We start from the raw sequence: 21,858 nt of genomic DNA on the forward strand, positions 1-21,858 counted from the left end.
TTCCAGGAGTTCGGTTTGATTTTTCTTTAATATTTCAATTTCTTTAGTGAATTTTTCTTCCAAGTCCTGGATTTTTTTTGTGGTTTCCTTGTGGTGGTTATCCATTTTTCCTTGCATATTATTGAGCTTACTTAGAATCCATGTTTGGAATTCTACTTCTGTCATTTTAGTATTCTGGACTTGGTTAGTGTTCATTGCTAGAGAGCTGGTGTTCCTCTTTGGGGGTGTGCTTTTCATTTGATTTTTCATACTTCCATAAATCTTTCGCTGGGTCCTTCCCATCTGGATCCACTGTTACTTTTCTTTCAGATTTCAATTGGAAAGTAACAGGCCCTGTGTATTTTCTCTTGATCTGTCGCTAGAGGGAGCCGCTAGTATGTTGTTCAGGGTACTCTTGATGGGAGGGATTACTTGGGGAACTTGTTTTGGTCTCTTGCCAGGGTTTTGGTTCCCTAGCCTCGGGTTTCACTGTTGGTAGCTTACCGGAAGCGGAAATGCAGTCATACCAGATGACCTAAACCGGTCTGGCGAGGAAAGTCACTAGGCTGTCATCTATTGGTCAGTGCCAAATCCCCAGGGACTGGTGCTTGTCACCGAGGGGGAGTGGCTCTTTATGTCTCTCTGCTGCAAGCTCAGAGGTGAAGCCCACCTCTCACCGCACAAAAGATGCTGGCCAGGGGGAGGAGGCACCACCCCAGACTGCCCAACACCCCAGTGCCTTGAGTTTCTGCAGGCGTCTGCCTCTCACAACTGAGGAAGCACTCAGAATTCACTGCTCAAAGAAACGAGCCTGGCTAGTTGACTTTAGGACCTGCAAGGGAAGAGCTCATTCCTAGAGTTCCTAGGCTGGGAGAAGGAAGCCGCTCCACACCATACTGTAGCCACAGCGTTGTAGGCCCTGAGTTGGCATTCACCCTCCCCCAGGGTGCCAGCTCTAGAGGCAGCCACTCAAGGGCTGGCAGGTACCCGATCAGGGAGTCGAGTCATCAGGGCACTCTGCCGTCTCTTTTATGTCTCCCTCCCCCAATCTCACGCCAGTCCAGCAATAGCTCTCGCTCTTACTGGCCCACCCTGAACAGTCCTAATCACCAGTGGCAGTTTACAGGTTAGAGTCCTCTACTCAGTAATCACCTCCTTTTGCAGGACCCGCTGGGTGCCAGAGACCAGCTTCCTGACTCCTAACTGCCTCCGGAGGTAGCCCAGACCAGCTCCTCCCCTGTCCGGTGCAGTCCTGACACGGATCTCCAGGGAGTTCAAGATGTTCCCCGCCCGTGTACCCTCTCTGGCGAGCCCCACGTTTCCTGCCACAATTCTACCTCCACTTCACACAGGTCTCTGACTCTTGGTGGGTTTGTTAGCCAGTGGGGAAGCTAGACTGTCTTGTGGGGGTCTTATCTCGGGTGCACTTACTGGCCAGGCGGGTGCAGCCGCCCCACACTCTGCTCTCTATTGTCTGTCCCGCACGTTCCAGATTTTGCGTTCCTATCTCCCGTTCACCTTATTCTTTTTCCTGATTTGTGTGTCCCACGCTGAATCTCCACCAATTCACCTCGCTGTCTTTGCGGGAGAGTAATCCGATCATGTGTAGCAGACCGAGATCTACGCCTCTTTCTCTGGTAGCAGGGATCCGGGAGGTTACCTTAACTCCGCCATTTTTTCGCCTCCTTGCTTTTCTCTCAGGGCTGGTTTAGAGTTAGCGTTAATGTTAGGGTTAGGGTTAGGGCTAGTGTTAGGGTTTTGCTTAGGGTTAGGCTTAGGGTTAGGCTTAGTGTTAGGGCCAAGGCTAGCATTTTGCCTAGGGCTAAGGTTAGGGTTACTTTTATTGTTAGGGCTTGTGTTAGGGTTAGGGCAAGTGTTAGGACAGGGATGGCTTTATCGATATGGATAGGGTTAGTGCTAGGGTTAGGGTTAGTGTTAGGTTTAGGGTTAGGGCTAGTTCTGGGATTAATGTTAGGGCAGAGGATAGGTTTAGACCTAGGTGTAGGATTTGGGTTATGGTTACTGTTAAGTTTAGGGCTAGGCTTAGGTTTAGGTCTAGGGTTAGGTTTAGGGACAGCTTTAGGTTTAGGATTAGGAGTAGGCTTACTGATAGGGCTAGGTTTAGCACTAGTGTTAGGGTGAGGGCTACTGTTAGGATTAGGGCTAGGTTTAGGGGTAGGTTTAGGGTTAGAGTTAGGGTTGCAGCCATTGTTAGGGTTGAGTTTAGGGTTAGGGTTAGAGTTAATGCTAAGGTTACGTTAACAGTTATAGTTAGGGCTATGATAGGTTTAGGGTGAGGATTAGGATTAGGAGTACTTCTAGTGCTACGCTAGTGGTATTTTTAGGGTTAGGTTTAGGGTTAAAGTTAGGGCTAGTTTTTAAATTAGTGTTAGGACTAAGCCTAGGTTGAGGCCTTGCACTAGAGTTAGAATTAGGGTTAGGTTTAGGGTTAGGGTTAAGGCTAGAATTAAAGTTAGGTTTAGTGTTAGGGTTAGGGTCATGGTTAGCATTAGGGTTAGAGTTAGCGCTAAGGTTATGTTTACAGTTATAGTTAGGGATAGGATAGGGTTAGGGTAAGGGTTAGGATTAGGATTACTGCTAGTGTTAGCGTTAGGGTCAGGGTTAGGATTAGGGCGAGGGTTAGGGATAGGGTAAGCGTTGTGGTTAAAATTGGGTTTAGGTGTATTTGTATGGATAAGGCTAGGTTTAGGGTTAGGGCTTGCATTAGGTTTAGGGCCAGCTTTAGGGTTAGGGTTAATGTTAGGGCTAAGGCTAGGTTTAGGCCTAGGGCTAGGGTGTGCACTAGTGTTAGGTTTAGGACAAGGTCTAGGGTTTTACATTTGTAGAAGCTTATTCTCGTATGCACCTTACATGCTTCTATGAACACAGGAAAGTCATTTCATATGAAGAGGGTAATTTTTAGCTGAAATGGGGTTTCATATGAAAATGCTTTTATTCACTCAAAGAAATAGGGTAGATGTTTGGTTGTTTATAGGATTCCATAATTCTGTGAACTGAAGCAGTGTGTTCTTTATCTTATCAAATATTTCAACGTATAAGAAGATATTATTAATAGGTATTTCTTTTAGGTTTAGTGTTAAGGTAGTGGTAGTGAGGAGGAGCCAAGATGGTGAACAAGAAAAGGCGCCAGTCAGAGGGTCTCTGAAAAAAAGACAGATTTTAGAAGAAAGTAAAAAAATAAACTAGCAGAAAAACATAGATCGAGTGAGGGTCAGAAGGAAGGGTGCCTGAAACTACAGGAGACTGCACAGGAAGATGTTGCAGAGGAGAACTGGAAGGAGAAAGGTCCCCGAGAGGCTTGGAGACCAGCGACAAGGGTAGGTGGAGCAGGTAACTTTCCCTTCCCTTGCGTCTTGGATTTTTGGTGGGCTACTGAGCGCTTGGAGAGACCTGCCAACAGCAGCCCAGAGACAGCTGCTGCCACTGAGCAGTGAGCCTTTTGTGGACAGGGCACCAGGCTCCCAGCTCCCTTGGGGCACCTCCCCACACACAGACCTGAGCCTATCGGCAGATGCCATATTGCTGCATTCTCTCCTTCCCCTTCCCTACCCGTGGATGCCCAGAGAGACAATTTAGCCATCACACGGAGACATCTCCAAGGAATGGGACCTTTCCTTTTGGGGTCCTACAGCAGACTTGGGGCTACTCAGACTGCGAGCTCCCTATCCACCTGCCCTCCCAGGTCCTGCTTGCCTGGTGACTCCAGGAGAGTGGGGCAAATCCTGAGGTGGAGTAAAATTGATCCAGCTTGGACACCCTGTAGGTGATTCGAGACCAGCACTCCTCTACCTGGGAGGGTCAGGGGTTGATCTCCAGGGCCCAGGAGACAGGCCTGCAGACCAGAGCCTGTACACCTAGGTCACGATCGCACTGCCCCAGGGCACGGAAGGGAGATTTGTGAAAGAGCATACTGAGGAGTGTGTGCCTTCAAGGACAGATCAGCATGCCTGAGTGGCAACCCTCCTCCCAAAAGAGGGCTGTGCACACAGCTCAGGCTGCGATCCTGGGTAGGGAATCTCCCAGCCCACGTCACAGCCAAGGGCAGATCCATCGGCCTGAGGTCCTGCTTGCTGGCAGAGGCCTGGGAGAGGCCACGGAGAGGGGGAGGGTGGAGGGGAGCGAGACCTGCTCCAGAGTGCGGGTCTTGGACAGCCCCACCCCCCAAGCCCAGACTTTCAGCTGAGTGGAGCCATTTCAGCCCCTCCTGGCAGCTTTGCACAAAAGCAAAGAGCAGACCTTTGATCCCTGCTAACAGCAGTTGTGAAGCCTGAGGGCAGGCTTACCCAACCCAGTCCCACCCAGACTCACTCCCAGACCTGCCCCACAGAGGTGGAGAATAAGGACACATCTGGAAGTCCCAGGGCCCCACCCACCTCCCGAGGCACAAGAGGGCCTCTCCAGAGGAGCAAGAGCCAGCTACAGGACCCAAAAACAGCACTGCAGCTCACTCCTCCCTGCAAGTGCCACCTACTGACAGGGAGGTCATCCTGCACACACTTTTACTGCATCTACTGATTTATCATAAAGGGTGTGGTCGAATCTCACCCACAAACACCACCTATTGGCTCAGAGACTAAACATTATCCAAACAAAAATCTGAAGGCAAGAAGGAACAACTGATCCAGATGGGAAGGAACCAGCGAAAGAACTCTGGAAGTATGAAGACTCAAACGGAAAGCACACTTCCAAAGAGGAACAACAGCTCCCTAGCAATTGACATTAACCAAACTCAGAACACTAAAATGACAGAAGAAGAATTTCAAACATGGATTGTAAGAAAACTGAATGATATGCAAGAAAAAATGGATAACCAGCACAAGGAAACCACAAAAAAAAATCCAGGACTTGGAAGAAAAATTCAGTAAAGAAATTAAAATATTAAAGAAAAATCAAACTGATCTCCTGGAAATGAAGGACTTATTCAGGGAACTACAAAACACCGTGGAAAGCCTCAAGAACAGGGTAGATCAAACAGAAGAAAGAATCTCAGAGATTGAAGACAGCTCCTTCCAATTAAATAAGTCAATCACAGAAATCGAGCAGAAAATTAAGAGAAAAGAAATAAGCCTACAAGAAATGTGGGATTATGTGAAAAAACCGAACCTGAGCATGATGGGGATTCCAGAAGGTGAAGAAGAAAACATGCAAGGGTTGGATAAGCTATTTGAAGAATTGATAGAGGAAGATTTCCCAGGCCTTGCTAAAAACTCAGATATACGGGTACAAGAAGCTCAATGGACCCCAGGGAGATTCAATGCAAATAGGAAGACACCACATCATGCAGTCATTAGACTGACCAAAATATCCACTAAAGAGGCCCTTCTATGAGCTGTAAGGTGAAAGAAACAAGTAACATACAAAGGAAAGCCCATGAGAATAACTCCAGACTTCTCAGCTGAAAGCCTACAAGCAAGAAGAGACTGGGGCCTATGAACATAGGAAAGGCATTTCGTACAGAGGGCAATTTTTAGCTAGAAAGTAGTTTTATATCAAAACTCTTTTATTCATTCAGAGAAATAAGCTAGATGTTTGGTTGTCTACAGGATTTCATAACTCTGTGAACTAAAGCAGTGTGTTCTTTTTCTTATCAAATGTTTCAATGAATAAGAAGATATTACCTATAGATATTTCTCTTAGGTCTACTGTTAAGGCAGTGGTAGTGCTAGGGTTAGGATTAGGGCTGTGGTTACAGCTACAGATATAGTTATAGCTAGGGCTAGCATTAGGGCCAGGGAAAAGGTTAGGGTTAAGTCTAGGGTTAGGGTTAGGTTTAAGCCTAGCATTAGGGTTAGGGCTAGGTTAAGGGGTAGGTTTAGGGTTAGAGTTAGGGTTGGGGCCAGAGTTAGGGTTGGGGTTTGCATTAGGTTTATGCCTAGGGTGAGGTTAGCTTTTGGGATAGGGTTCAGGTTAGGGTTAGAATTAGGTCTTAGTTAGTGTTAGGGCTAATATTAGGGCTAATGTTAGGCTTAGTGTTAGGTTGAAGGTTAGTTTTTAGGTTAGTGTTAGGCCTCCAGCTGGGTTTATGGCTCAGCTAGGGTTAAGGTTAGGGTCAGGGTTAATGTTAAAGCTAGCGTTAGGGTGGAGGGCTAGCTTTAGGTTTTTGGTTAGTGCTAGGGTCAGGGTTAGAGCTAGTTTTAGCTTTGGGATTATGGTTAACGGTAGCATTAAGATTAGGTTTAGGATTAGGATTAGGGCTATGCTAGGTTTAGGGCTAAGGTTATTGTTAGTGCTAGTGTTAGGATTATGGTCAGGGTTAGGGCTAAATCTAAGGTCAGATTTAGTGTTAGGGCTAAGGCTAGGTTTAGGCCTAGGGCTAGTTTTCGCAATAGTGCTAGGTTTAGGACGGGGCCTAGGATTTTAAATTTGTAGAGGCTTATTATCGTATGCACCTTACATGTTTCTATGAACACAAGAAAGTCATTTCGTACTAAGAGGCTAATTTTTACCTGGAAAAGAGTTTTATATGAAAACTCGTCTATTCACTCAGAGATATAAGCTAGATGTTTGGTTGTTTATAGGATTCCATAACTCTGTGAATGGAAGCAGTGTGTTCTTTCTTATCAAATATTTCAATGTATAAGAAGATATTACTTATAGGTATTTCCCTGAGGTATAGTGTTAAGGCAGTGGTAGTGCTAGGGTTAGGTTTAGGGCTAGTGGTATGGTTACAGCTACAGGTAAGGTTATAGCTAGGGCTAGGGTTAGGCTCGGGGAAAGCATTAGGGTTAAGTCTAGGGTTAGGGTTAGGGTCATGGCTGGGGTTAGGGTTAGGGCTAGCATCAGGGTTGGGGCCAAGGTACGGTTAGGTTTAAATTAAGGGTTAGTGTCAGGGTTAGGATTAGGGTTAGTGCTAGGGTTAGGGTTGGGTTAGGGTTAGGGTTAGGGTTAGGTTTAGGCCTAGGTTTAAAGTTAGGGTTAGTGCTAGGGTTAGTGTTGCATTTAGTGTTAGAGTTAGTTCTAGTGTTAGGATTAGTATTAGAATTGATTTTAGGGCTAGGGTTAGGATTAGTGTTAGATGTCTAAATTTAGGCCTAGTGCTGTGGTTAATGTTATGGTTAGGACTAGGACTGGGTTTAGGGTAGGGATTGGTTTAGGGGTAGTGTTATGGTTAGTGCTCGGGTTAGGGTTTGGTCTTGCTTTGGAATTAGAGTTAAGGCTAGGGTTAGGTTTAGGGATAGGGATACATTTAGGGTTAAGTTTAGGGCTATTGTTAGGGTTAGGGTTAGAGTTAAGGTTAAGGTTAGGGCTAGTTTATGGTTAGGGCTAGCGTTAAGTTTAAGGCTAGGGTTAGGATTAATGTTAGGCCTAACACTAGCCCTAATCATACTGCTACCCCTAACTCTAATCCTAGCCATAATGCTAGCCCTAACCCCAGACTTAACCCTAACCCTTTCCCTGGCCCTAACCCTAGCCCTAGCTATAACTGTACCTGCAGTTGTAACTGTAGCCCTAGCCTTAAAACTAGCCCTGGAACTTCCACTACCTTAACACTAAAGCTAAGAGAAATATCTATATGTAACCTTCTTATCCACTGAAATATTGGATTAGATAAAGAACACGCTGCTTCCTTTGACAGCATTACGGAATCCCGTAAACAACCAAACATCTAGCTTATTTCTCTGAGTGAATAAAATAGTTTTCATATGAAACTCCTTTCCAGCTAAAACTTACCATCTCTGTACGAAACGTCTTTCCTGTGTTCATAGAAACATGTAAGGTGCGTACGATAATAAGCTTTTACAAATGTAAAACCCTAGACCTTGTCCTAAACCTAGCACTATTGTGAAAACTAGCCCTAGGCCTAAACCTAGCCTTAGACCTAACACTAAACCTAACCCTAGCCTTAACCCTAATCATAACCATAACCATAACACTAGCACTAACCCTAATTCTAACCATAACCCTAACACTAACCCTAACCCTACAACCAAACATAACCGAACTCTACCCCTAGCCCTAAACCTAACCCTAACTCTAACACTACCCCTAAACATAACCCCAATGCTAACCCTAGCTCTAACCCTAACCCCAGTACTAAACCTAACCCTAAATCTAGACCTAATCCTAACCCTATCTCAAACATTAACCCTGACCCTAACCATAACTTTAGCCGTAGCCATAAACCTAGCTGTAGGCATAACACTAAACTTAACCCTAATCCTAAACCTAACCCTAACCCTAAGATTGACCCTAACCCTAATCTAGATGTAACCCTAATCTAGATGTAACCCTAAAGCTAACGTTAACCCCATCCCAAAAGCTAAACCTCACCCTAGGCGTAAACCTAACCCTATCCCCAATGCTAACACTGGCCCCAACCCTAACCCTAAACTTAAATCTACCTCTGAATTTAGCCCTAACCTTAACACTAGCCCTAATACTAACACTGGAACTAAGCCTAGCCCTATCAATAACCCTACCCCTAATTCTAAACCTAAAACTGGCCCTAAACCTATCCCTAGACTTAAACCTAACCCTACTCCTAAGCCTAACCCTAACCCTAACCCAAACCCTAGTTGTATGTCTAAACCTATTCTTAGCCCTAACATTAATCCTAACAATAGCCCTAACCCTAACCCTAATCCTAAATCTAACAGTAGCCCTAATACTAATCATCGCCCTAAACCTAACCTTAGCCCTATCCCTAATGCTAGGCTATCCCTGTCCTAACACTAGCCCTAACCCTAACCCAAGCTCTAACCCTAACAATAACCCTAACTCTAGCCCTAGGCCTAAACATAGCCTTCGACTTAACACTAATCCTCACCCTAGTTCTAACCCTAACACTAACCCTAACCAAAACCTTAACACTAGTCTTAACTCAAACCCTAAACCTAATGCTAATTATAACCCTAGCTCCAACCATAACCAAAGGCCTATCCCTAACCCTAAAGCTAGCCCGAACCACAACTCTAGCCCTAAACCTAGCCATAGCACTAATCCTAACTCTAGCCCTAACCCTAATGCTAAAGCTAGCCCTACTCTAACCCTAGCACTAACCCTAACCCTGAGCCTAACCCTAACACTAGCACTAATCCTAACCTAGGTCTAAATTTAACCATATCCTTAAACCTAGATCTAACTCTAACCCTAACCTTAGCCATAAACCTAACCCTAACTCTAAAGTTAATACTAGCCCTAAAGCAAACTGCAACTATAACCCTAGCCCTAAGCCTAACCCTAGTCCTATCCATAACCCTAAAGTTAGCCCTAGCCCTAACCCTAGCCCAACCCTAAACTTAGCCTCAACCCTGACCCTAACGCTGACACTAACCTTATGCATAAACCTAGCCTTATGGCTAAGACTAATCCTAACCCTAGCTGTAACCTTAACCCTAACCTACCATAAACCTAACCCTACCATAAAACTAGACCAAAACCTAACCCTAACCCTAGCCCTAACCCTAACCTAGCCCAAACCCTAACTCTAACCCTACCCCTAAACCCAATGCTAAGCCTAACCCTAACACTATCTCTAATCCTAAACCTAACCGTCACCCTAGCACTAAACTTAACCGAGCCCTAACCCTAACCCTAGTCCTAATCCTACCACTAATGCTAACCTTAACAATAGCCCTAACCCTAACAACTCTAACCCTAGCCTTAATCCTGACCCTAACACTAATGCTAGCCCTAAGCCTAGCCTTCACCTGAACCCTCAAGCTAACATTAGCACTAATGCTAACCGTAATTCTAAACCTACACCTAAACCTAACCATGCCCTATCCCAAACCCAAACCCTAGCCCTAAGCCTAACCCTAATCCTAACACAAACATTAACTCTTACCCTAACCCTAGCTCTAAACCTAAACCTATCCCTAACCCTAACACTAGCACTAACCCTAAACTTAACCCCAAGACTTACCCTACCCCTAACCCTAACACTAGCCCTAGGCCCAAACCCAGACTTAGCCCTAACACTAATCCTAACGCTAGCCCTAACACTAATGATAACCCTAAACCTAACGCTAACAATAGACCTAACCCTAAACCTAACCCTAACCCTAGCCCTAACCCTACCTAGAGCTAACTGTAATGCTAACACTAACCCTAGCCCTAGCCCTAACGCTAACACTAGCACAAACCCTAACCCTAACCCGAACCCGAACCCTAACCCTAACCCACGTATAACCCTAAATCTAATGTTAGCCCTAACCTTAACCCTAACCTTAACACTAACCCTAACCCTGACCTAACCCTAGCCCTAGATGTAGTCCTAACCGTCAACCTAACCCTTGCCCTAACACTAGCCGTAACCCTAACACTAACCCTAGCCCCAACACTAAAAGCAGCCTAAGAATAACTGTAACCCTAAAACAAACCCTTGGGAAAACCTAGACTTAGAGCTAACACTAATCGTAACCCTAGGCCTAACATTACCTCTAAACATAACCCTAGCCCTAACCTTAGCCCTGAGCCTAGCAATAACCCTAAGAATAACCCTAGCCCTAGCCCTACCCTAACACTAGCCCTAATCTCAGCCCTAAACCTAACCCTAATCCTAACCCTAGCTCTAGGCCTAAACTTAGCCTTGCATCTAACACTAATCCTAACCTTAGCCCTAACCCTAACCCTAATGCTAATCCTAACACTAGTTGTAACCCTAACCCTAAATCTAAACCTAACCCTAACACTAACTCTAACCCTAGCCCTAAACCTAACCTAGCCCTAACCCTAACACTAACGCTAACCCTATAACCAAACATACCCAAACTCTTCCCCTAATCTTAACCCTAACCCTAATCCTAACCTAACACTGGCCACAACCCTAACCCTAAACTTAAATCTATTCCTAAATCTAGCCCTAACCCTAACACTAGCCCTAATACTAACACTGGAAATAATTCTAGCCCTATCAGTAAGCCTACCCTTAACCCTAACTCTAGGCATATACTTAGCCTTAGGCCTAACACTAATCCTAACCCTAGCCCTACCCCTACCCCTACCCCTAACCGTAATGATAACACATCCCTAACCCTGACTCTAACCGTAACCCTGGGCCTAACACTAACCTAGCCCAAACCTTAACGCTAACCCTAAGGCTAACCCGAACCCTACCCTAAACCTAACCTTAGATGTAAAGTTAGCCCTAATCCTAACTCTATCCCTCAACCTCACCCTTGCCCTAACCCTTACCCTAGCCCTAACCCTAATCCTACAGCTAGCCGTATTCCTAACTCTAACACTGACCCTAACCCCAGCCTAAATCAAACCCTAACCATAGCCCGAACCGTTAACCTAATCCTTAACCTAACACTAGCCCTAACCCTAACCCTAACCCTAACCCTAGCCCTTATATTAACCTTAACCCTATCCCTGACCCTAACTCTAGTCCTAACACTAACCTTAGCTCTAGGCCTAAACTGAGCATTAGCCCTAACACTAAACAAAACCGTAGCCCTAACCCTAACCATAACCCTAATCATAACCCTAACACTAGCCCTACACTAACCCTAAACCTAGCCCTAACCGTAACCTAGACTTAAATCTAACACTAACTCTAACCCTAGCCCAAACTCTAACACTAACCCTTACTCTAACACTAGCCATAAATCTAAACCTATCCGTAGCCCTAACCCTAAGCCTAATCCTAACACTAACACTATCCCTAACCTTAGTTCTAAACCGAACCCTAAACCTAACCCTAACCATGCCCTAACATTAGCCCTAACTCTAATGCCAACCCTAACCCTAGGTATAACCCTAGCCTTAGCCCTAGCACTAATCCTAACACTGGCCCTAAGCATAATTGTCATGCTAACACTGGACCTCACCTTAACCCTAATCTTGAGCTTAGCCCTAACAATGACCCTAACACTAATGCTAAGCCTAACTGTAGCCTAACCCTAACCCTGACCTAGCCCTACCCTAACCATAACCCTAACCCTAGCACTAACCCTAAACCAGCCCTAACCCTATTCCTTGCCCTAACCCTAAACTTAACCCTAACACTAGCAATAATTCTAACCCTAACCCTAGACCTAAACCTAAACCTAGCAATAACAATAACACCATCACTAACCCTAACCCTAACCATAAACATAGCCCTCACACTAACATAGATCTAACCCTAATCCTTACCCTAATGATAACCCTAACACTAGCCCTAACCCTAACCCTAACCCTACCCCGATCCCTAACCCAAACCCAGACTAAACCCTGATGCTAACCCTAAAACTAGCCATAACCCTAACAATAATCCTAACCATAGCCCTAACCTTAAACCTAAGGCTAGCCCTAACACAAACCCTAGCCCTAACGCTAACCATAGCCCTAACCCTGACCCTAACGGTAACACTTGCCCTAACCCTAGCCATTAATTTAACCCTGAGTCAAACACTAGCACTAACCCTAACCATAATGCTAAACTTACTCCTAACCCTAATGCCAGCCTTAACCCTAGCCCTAAAACTAATCCTAACCCTAACACTGACACTAACCATGACTCTAACCCTAACCCTAACCCTAGACCAAACCCTAACACTAACACTACCCCTAAACATAAACCCAATGCTAACCCTAGCTCTAACCCTAACCCTGGCACTAACCCTAAAACTAAAGGGGGCCCTGATCCTAACCCTAGCCCTAACATTAACACTTACCCTAACCTTAACCCTAGCCATAGCCAAAAACCTAGCTGGAGGTCTAACATTAACCTTAACCCTAACCCTAACTCTAACATTAGCCCGAACCCTAATCTAGACCTAAACCTAAATGTAACCTTAAACCTATCCCAAAAGTTAAACCTCACCCTAGGTGTAAACCTAACCCTAACCACAACCTTAACACTGGCCCCAGCCCTAACCCTAACCCTAAACATAGCCCTAACCCTAACACTAGACCTAATACTAACACTGGAACTAACCCTAGCCCTATCAGTTAGCGTACCCCTAATACTAAAACTAAAGCTGGCCCTAAAGGTAACCCTAGACCTAAACCTAACCCTAGTCCTAAACCGAACCCTAACCCTAACCCAAACCCTAGACATAGGTCTAAACCTATCCTTAACCCTAACATTAATCCTAACAATAGCCCTAACCCTAACCCTAACCCTAAATCTAACACTAGCCCTAATCCTAACCCTAGCTCTAACCCTAACCCTAGCCCTATCTCTAACGCTAGGCTATCTCTGTCCTAACACTAGCCCCAATGATAACCGGGGCCCTAACCCTAACACTAACCGTAACCATAGCCCTAGGCCTAAACCTAGCCTTGGCCCTAACACTAATCTTGGCCCTAGCTCTAACCCTAACACTAATCCTAACCAAAAACCTAACAAGAGCCCTAACCCTAATCCTAATGCAAGGACTATCTCTAACCCTAAAGCTAGCCCTAACTCCAAACCTAGCCCTAAACCTAACTATAGGCCTAACCCTCATTCTACTTCTAACCCTAACACTAAAGCTAGTCCCAACACTAACTAGCCCTAACCCTAACCCTGAGTCTAACCCTAACACTAGCACTAACCCTAACCTAGGTCTAAACCTAATCCTATCCTTAATCCTAGCTGTAAACCAAACCCTAACTCTAAAGTTAATACTAGCCATAAAGCAAACCACAACCCTAACCTCAGCCCTAACCCTAGCCCTAGCCCTATCCGTAATCCTAAAACTGGCCCTGACCCTAACCCTAGCCCCAACCTTAAACCTAGCTGAAACTCTAACCCTAATGCTAACACTAACCCTAGGCATAAACCTAGCCTTAGAGCTAACCCTAGCCATAACCTTAACCCTAAACCTAACCCTGTCATAAAACTAGCCCTAAAACTAACCCTAACCCTAGCCCTAACCATAACCTAGCCAAAACCCTAACTCTAGCCCTAGCCATAAACCTACCCTAACCCTAACACTATCTCTAATCCTAACCCTAACCATAATCCTACCACTAAACTTAACCAAGCCCTAACCCTAATCCTAAAGATAGTCCAAAACCTAACCCTAGCCCTAACCCTACCACTAATGCTAACCCTAACCCTAACCCTAGCCATAACCCTGACCCAAATAATAACAGTAGAACTAACCCTAGCCTTCACCTTAATCCTCAACCTAACATTAGCACTAATGCTAACCATAACGCTAAACCTACCCCTAACCCTAACCCTAACCCTAACCCTTAGCCTAATCCTAAGCCTAACCCTAACAAAAATGTTAACTCTAACCCTAACCCTAGCCCTAAACCCAAACCTACTCCTAACCCTAACTCTAGCACTAACCCTAGCCCTAGCCCTAACCTTAACTGTAACCCTAACTCCAACCGCAACCCTAACTCTAACCCTAAACTTCATTCTATGCCTAAACCTAACCTTAGCCCTAACATTAATCTTAATGCTAGCCTTAACCCTAATGATAATGCTAATCCTAAGGCTAACAATAGACCTGACCCTAACCCTAACCCTAATCCTACCTAGACCTAACCGTAATGCTAACACTAACCCTAGCCCTAGCCCTAACACTAACACTAGCAATAACCCAAACCGTAACCCTAAACTACCTCTAACCATAACATTGCCACACCCCAAGACTAACCTAAACCTTAAACCTATCCCACCCTAACGCTAACCCCTAGCCCTAAACCTAAACATAGATACATAACCCTAGCCCTAAACCTAAACCTAAAGCTAACCCAAATGCTAACCCTAGCCGAAACCCAAACCCTAGGGATAAACCTAGCCTTAGGCTGAAAACTTATCCTAACCCTAGCCTTAACCCTAACCCTAACCTTAACACTAACCCTAACCCTAGCCTAACCCTAGCCCTAAATGTAGCCCTAACCGTCAACCTAACCCTTGCCATAACACTAACCCTAACCCTAACCCTAGCCTTTACATCACCCTAACCCTAGCCTTAACCCTAACTCTAAACCTAAAAATAACCCTAACCCTAACACTAGCCTTAACCCGAAACTCAACCCTTAAACCTAGCTGTAACCTTAACCCTAGTCCTAACCCGAACCCTAGCTCTAGGCCTATACTTAGCTTTAGCCCTAACACTAATCCTAACCAGAGCCATAACCCTAAACATAACCCTAACACTAACCCTAACCCTAGCCCTAACGCTAACCCTAACCCAAACCATTGCCCTAACTGTAACCTAGACCTATCCCTAACACTAACTCTCACCCTCTTCTGAACCCTAACCATATCCCTAACACTATCCCTAACCCTAACCCTAACTCTTACTCTAACACTGGCCTTAAATTTAACCCTAGCCCTAGCCCAAACCCTAAATCTAGCCCTTATCCTAACACTAGCGATAAACATATCCCTGACCCTAACCCTAACCCTAACCCTAACCCTAACCTAAGCCTAACCCTAACACCAAACCATACCCAAGCCCTAACCCTAACCCTACCCTTAGGCCTAAACCTAACCTTAGCCCTAACACTAATCCTAACCTTAACCCTAATCGTAACAATAAACCTAACTCTAGCGCTAATACTATACCAAACCCTAAACCTAACACTAACACTAACTCTAGCCCTAACCCTAACCTACACCCAACCGTAATGCTAACCCTAACCCTAGCCCTAACCCTAACTGTAACCCTAGCCCTAACCCTAACACTAGCACTAACCCTAACCCTAACCCTAACTTACCTCTAATGCTATCCTTGCCATAACCGTAAACCTAATGTTAGCCCTAACCTTAACCCAAAACCTCGGCCTATCCCTAACCATAGCCCTAAACCTAACCTTAGGCAGAAACCTAGCCTTAGCCCTAACACTAATCCTACCCCTATCCCTAAACCTAACCTGTCTTTAATCGTAACAATAACACAAGCCCTAACCCTAACTGTAATCGTAGCCCTAACCCTAGCCCTAGCCCTAACCCAAACCCTGACTCTAGACCTAACTCTAACCTGAATGGTAGCCCAATGCCTAAACCTAACCTTACACTAAACTGAACCCTGATCCTAAGCTTAACTGTAGCCCAAAAGGTAATCCTAGCTCTAAACCTAACCCTAAAGTTATCGTTAATCCTAACCGGAACCCTAACCCTGACCCTAACCCTAACACTAGCCCTACCCCTAACCCTATCCTTAACCCCAGTGCTAAAGCTAGCCCTAAACCTATCCCTAGCCCTAACCCTAACCCTAACCCTAACACTAGCCATAATTCTAACCCTAACCCTATCCCTATCCCTAGTGCTAGCCTTAACTTTAAGCCTAGGCCTGACCCTAACTGCAGCCTTAGCCTTAGCCCTAACCCTAACCCTAGCCCTGTACTTAGAACTAGCCCAAACACTAACCCTAAATCTAACCCCAACCACTAACTCAAACTGCAACCCTAACCCTGGCCGTCATGGCAGACACTGCCCCGTGACATCCTCCCGTCCATAGCTGCAGCACCGTCACACGGCCTGATAGAGCATCCCAGCCCTTCTGCCTCAGAGCTACGCCCCAGCCCTTGGCCCACAACGGTCTGTGTGGTGGGATCCCTACATCCTCTGTCACTTCCCACACACTGCACATTCCCTTCACCAGGCGTGGTGCAGCCAACGGCAGAAAACTGTCCACTTGCTCCTGGACCACCAGCCCACTGACTTTGTCTCCATCACACAATCAGGGCTCAGGCCCAGGCCTCACGATGGGAACGTTCCTCGCCAAGGCTCCCGAGAGACAGACCGGTGCACGCACACAGCAAGCCTCAGGCCAACTGGCAGACAGGACATGAAATAAGAAACCAAGGAACACATGTATGACACACACCCAAAAACAATCCACCCACCAACCACCCAAGTCATCCCAACCGCAATCCGACCAAGGCACAGGAAATTGAGCTCTGGGGCCCATCAGTGCTGCTGCATGCAGGCCCGGCAGGAATTGGGGCAGAACAGGCCTCCCCAAACATGGGGCTGCACATCTTCAGGACCTAAATGTGAATGGCCACCCACATATAAACAACCAAATGTATAGCTGCTTTCTATAAGTGAATGTAAGTGGTTTCATATGAAACTCCTTCTTGCTAAAAATACCCTCTTTGTATAAAATGCCTCTCTTGTATCCACAGACGCTTGTAAGGCATATACAGGAATATGCTCCTACAAATGTAAAACCCAAGACCGAGTCCTAACCCTAGCACTATCGCTAACGCTAGCCCTAGTCCTAAACCTAGCCCTAGCCCTAATGCTAATGCTAACCCTAGCCGTAACTTTAACCCTAACCCTAACCATAACCATAACCCTAATCCTAACCCTAGCCCTAGCCCTAACCATAAGCCTAACCATAGCCCTAACCCTAACCCTAACCCTGACCCTAATGCTAAACTGAACGGTAGCCCTCATTCTAACTATAATCCTAAGCCTAGCCCTAAACCTAAACCTAATAAAAGCGCTACCCCTAGCCCAGATTCAACCCTATGCCTAGCTCTAACCTAGACCTACGTTTAACCCTAGCCATAGCAGTAGCACTGCCACAACCTTAACACTAAACCTAAGAGTAGTATCTATCCGTAAACTCTTCTTATACCTTGAAATGTTTGAAAAGAAAAAGAACACAGTTTCAGTTCAGAGACATATGCAAACCTGTAAACAACGTCTAGCTTATTTCTTTCAGTGAATATGTGTTTTCATATGCAACATATTTCCAGCCATTACCTGCCTAGTATGAAATGCTTTCGTAGACATGTTTGACAAGAAAGAGGAGAAAATACTACTATTAACAAAGGTAACCAAAGATAAATAACCAAGTGTCTAGCTGCTTTCACTAAGAGAAAGTAAGTGTTTTCATATTTAACTCCTTTCCAGTTCAAAATTACCCTCTTTGTACGAAATGACTTTCTATTTCTTCGGCGTGTTTGAGAAGAAACTCTACACACTGCTTCGGCTCTCAGAGTTATGCAAACATAGAAACAACACAGTGTCTAAATGCTTTCTCTAAGTAATTATAAGGGTTTTCATATGTATCTCTATACCGGCTAAATATTAACCTCTTCGTACGAAATAACTTTTAGTTTCTCCGGTGTGTTTCACAAGAAACTCTACACACTACTTCTGTTCTCAGAGTTATGCAAACTTAGAGACAACTGAGTGTCTAGCTGCTTTCTCTGACTGAATATAGGGGTTTTCATATGTGTCTCTTTTCTGGCTAAAAATGACCCTTTTAATGTGAAATGACCTTTCCATTTTTAAGTATTTTGACAAGAAACTCTACACTCTGCTTCGGTTACCAGAGTTAATCAAATGTAGGAATAACTGAGAATGTAGGTCTTTTCTCTCAGGGAATATAAACGTTTTCATATGTATCGCCATTCCAGCTAAAAATTACCCTCTTTGTACAAAATGCCTTTTTCATTTTCAAGTGTTTTGACAAGAAAGAATACACTCTGCTTTGGTTTCCAGAGTAAAGCAAACAGAAACAACCAAGTGCCTAGCTCCTTTCACTCAGTGAATATAAGTGTTTTCATATGTATCTCCATTCCAGCTAAAAATTGCCCTCTTCGTACCAAATGAATTTTGTTTCTCAAGTGTGTTTGAGAAGAAACACTACACACTACTTCGGCTCTCAGAGTTATGCAAACAGAAACAAACGAGTGTCTAGCTGCTTTCTCTAAGTGAATACAAGGGTTTTCATATATTTCTCCTTTCCAGCTAAATAGTACCCTCATCGTATGAAATGACTTGTTCTTTCTTAGGTGTGTTTGACAAGAAACTCTACTCACTACTTCCATTCTCAGAGTTATGCTAACATAGAAACAACAGAGTGTCTAGCTGCTTATTGTAAGTGAAGGAAGGTGTTCTCATATGTGTGTAGCTGCAGTCTCTGAGTGAATATATGTGTTTTCATATGTTTCTCCATTCCGGCTAAAAATTATCCTCTTCATATGAAATGAGTTCTTCTGTCTTAGGTGTGTTTGAGAAAAAACTCTACACACTACTTCCATTCTCAGAATTACACAAACATAGAAACAACACAGTGTCTAGCTCCTTTCTCTAAGTGAATGTAATGGTTTTCATAAGTATCTCCTTTCCTGCTAAAAATTACGCTCGTCATACAAAATGACCTTCCATTTCTTTGGTGTGTTTGACAAGAAACTCTACATACTGCTTCCGTTCTCAGATGTACACAAACATAGAAGCAACTGAGTGTCTAGCTGTTTTCTCTGACTGAATTTAGGGGTTTTCATATGTGTCTCCATTGTGGCTAAAAAATTTCCCTTCCTATGAAATGACATGGTCTGTCTTAGGTGTTTTTGACAATAAACTCTACACACTGCTTTGGTTCTCAGCGATATGCAAATATAGAAACAACCACATGTCTAGCTCCTTTCTCTAAGTGATTGTAAGCTTTTTCATATGTAACTCCATTCCAGGCAAAAATTACACTCTTCGTACGAAATGACTTTCTGTTTCTTAGGTGTGTTTGACCAGAAACAGTACACACTGCTTCAGCTCTCAGAGTTATGCAAACATAGGAACAACCAAATGTCTAGCTTCTTTCTCTGAGTGAATATAAGGGTTTTCAAATGTGTCTGCATTCTGGCTAAAAATTACCCTCTTCATACGAAATGACATCTTTTTCCTTAGGTGTGTTGACAAGAAACTCTACACACTACTTCCATTCTCAGAGTTACACAAACATAGAAACAACCGAGTGTCAAAGTGCTTTCTTTAAGTGAATATAAAGGTTTTCATATGTATCTCCATTGCCGCTAAAAATTACCCTCTTCCTATGAAATGACTTTTTCTTTCTTAGGTGTTTTTGACAAGAAACTCTACACACTGCTTTGATTCTCAGAGATACGCAAACATAGAAACAACTGAGTGTCTAGATGCTTTCTCTGAGTGAATATAAGGGTTTTCATATGTGTCCCCATTCCGGCTAAAAAGTGCCCTCTTCGTATGAAATGACTTTTTGTTTCTTAGGTGTGTTTGACAAGAAACACTACACACTGCTTTGGCTCTCAGAGTTATGCATAGAAAAAAACAGAATGTCTAGCTGCTTTCTCTAAGTGAATATAAGGGTTTTCATATGTATCTCCATTATGGCTAAAAATTACCCTCTTCCTATGAAATGACTTTTTCTTTCTTAGGTGTGTTTGACAAGAAACACTAAACACTACTTCAGCTCTCAGAGATATGCAAACATACAAACAATTGAGTGTGTAGCTGCTGTCTCTGAGTGAATATATGGGTTTTCATATGTTTCTCCATTCTGGCTAAAAATTAATCTCTTCATATGAAATGAGTTTTTCTGTCTTAGGTGTGTTTGGGAAAAAACTCTACACACTACTTCCGTTCTCAGAGTTACACAAACATAGAAACAACCGAGTGTCTAGCTTCTTTCTCTGAGTGAATATAAGGCTTTTCACATGTATGTCCATTGTGGCTAAAAATTATCCTCTTTCTGGAAATGACTTCTTCTTTCTTAGGTGTTTTTAACAAGAATCTCTACATGATGCTTCGGTTCTCAGAGTTATGCAAACATAGAAACAACCGAGTGTCTACTTGCTTTCTCTAAGTGAATATAGGAGTTTTCATATGTTTGAAAAACACACTCTGCACGCTGTTCTCATATGCACTACAACCATGCCGCAAATGCCACACTCACATACACACATGCACGCACTCTGCACACTGCTCTCACATGCACTACACACGTACCACACACTACATACTCACGTAAAAACACACTTCACGCTGCTCTCACATGCACTACACATGTGTGACACACCACACTCATGTACATACATGCACACACTCTGCACGCTGCTCTGACACCCACTACACATGTGCCACACACAATATACTCACGTAAAAACACACTCTGGACACTGCTCTAACACGCACTACACACATGCCACACACAACACTCTCACCAAAAAACACTCTACACGCTGCTCTAACATACAATACACACGTACCACACATGACCCAAGCACAGAAAAACACACTCTGCATGTGCCACTCACAACCCACGCATGGAAAAATGCACTAGGCATGCTTCTCTCATACCCCCTCTGCACGTGCCGTACATGACCCATGTGCCGAAAAACGCACTCTGGACACTGCTGTCACATCCATTCTGCACATGCCACTCACGTCCCACGAACGGAAAAAAACACTCGGCACGCTACTCTCACACCCAGTCTGCACATGCGGCATATGACCCATGCACAGAAAAATGCACTCTACACATGCCACTCACAACCAACGCACAGAAAAATGCACTCTGCATGCTGCTGTCAGATCCATTCCACATGTGAAACTCACGACCCACACAAAGAAAAACGCACTCTGCACGCTGCTCTCACAGCCACTCCGCACGTGCCGCACATGACATACACAGGGAAAAACACACTCTGCACTCTGCTCTCACAGCCACTTCACACGTGCTGCACATGACCCACGCACGGAAAAACGCACCCTGCACGTGCTACTCATGAACCACGCATGGAAAAACGCACTCTGCACACTGCTTTCACACCCACTAAGCACATGCCGCACGTGACCCAAGCACAGAAAAACGCATTCTGCACGCTGCTGTCTCACCCACTCCGCATGTGCCACAGATGACCCAAGATGGAAAAACGCACTCTGCACGTTTCACTCACAACCCACGCACGGAAAATCGCACTCTGTATGCTGCTCTCACACCCACTCTGCATGTGCCACTCACAATCCATGCTCAGAATAACGCACTCTGCACGCTGCTCTCACACCCACTCCGCACGTGCTGCACGAGACCCACACATGGAAAAACGCACCCCGCACTTGCTACTCATGAACCAAGCATGGAAAATCGCATTCTGCATGCTGTTCTGTCACCCACTCCACACATGCCACACATGAACTATGCACCAAAAAACACACTCTGCACATGTGACTAACTACCCATGCATGGAAAAAGACACTCTGCACAC

Source organism: Propithecus coquereli, unplaced genomic scaffold, assembly GCF_000956105.1.
Source record: "Propithecus coquereli isolate 6110/MARCELLA unplaced genomic scaffold, Pcoq_1.0 Scaffold436, whole genome shotgun sequence".
Lineage (NCBI taxonomy): Eukaryota > Metazoa > Chordata > Mammalia > Primates > Indriidae > Propithecus > Propithecus coquereli.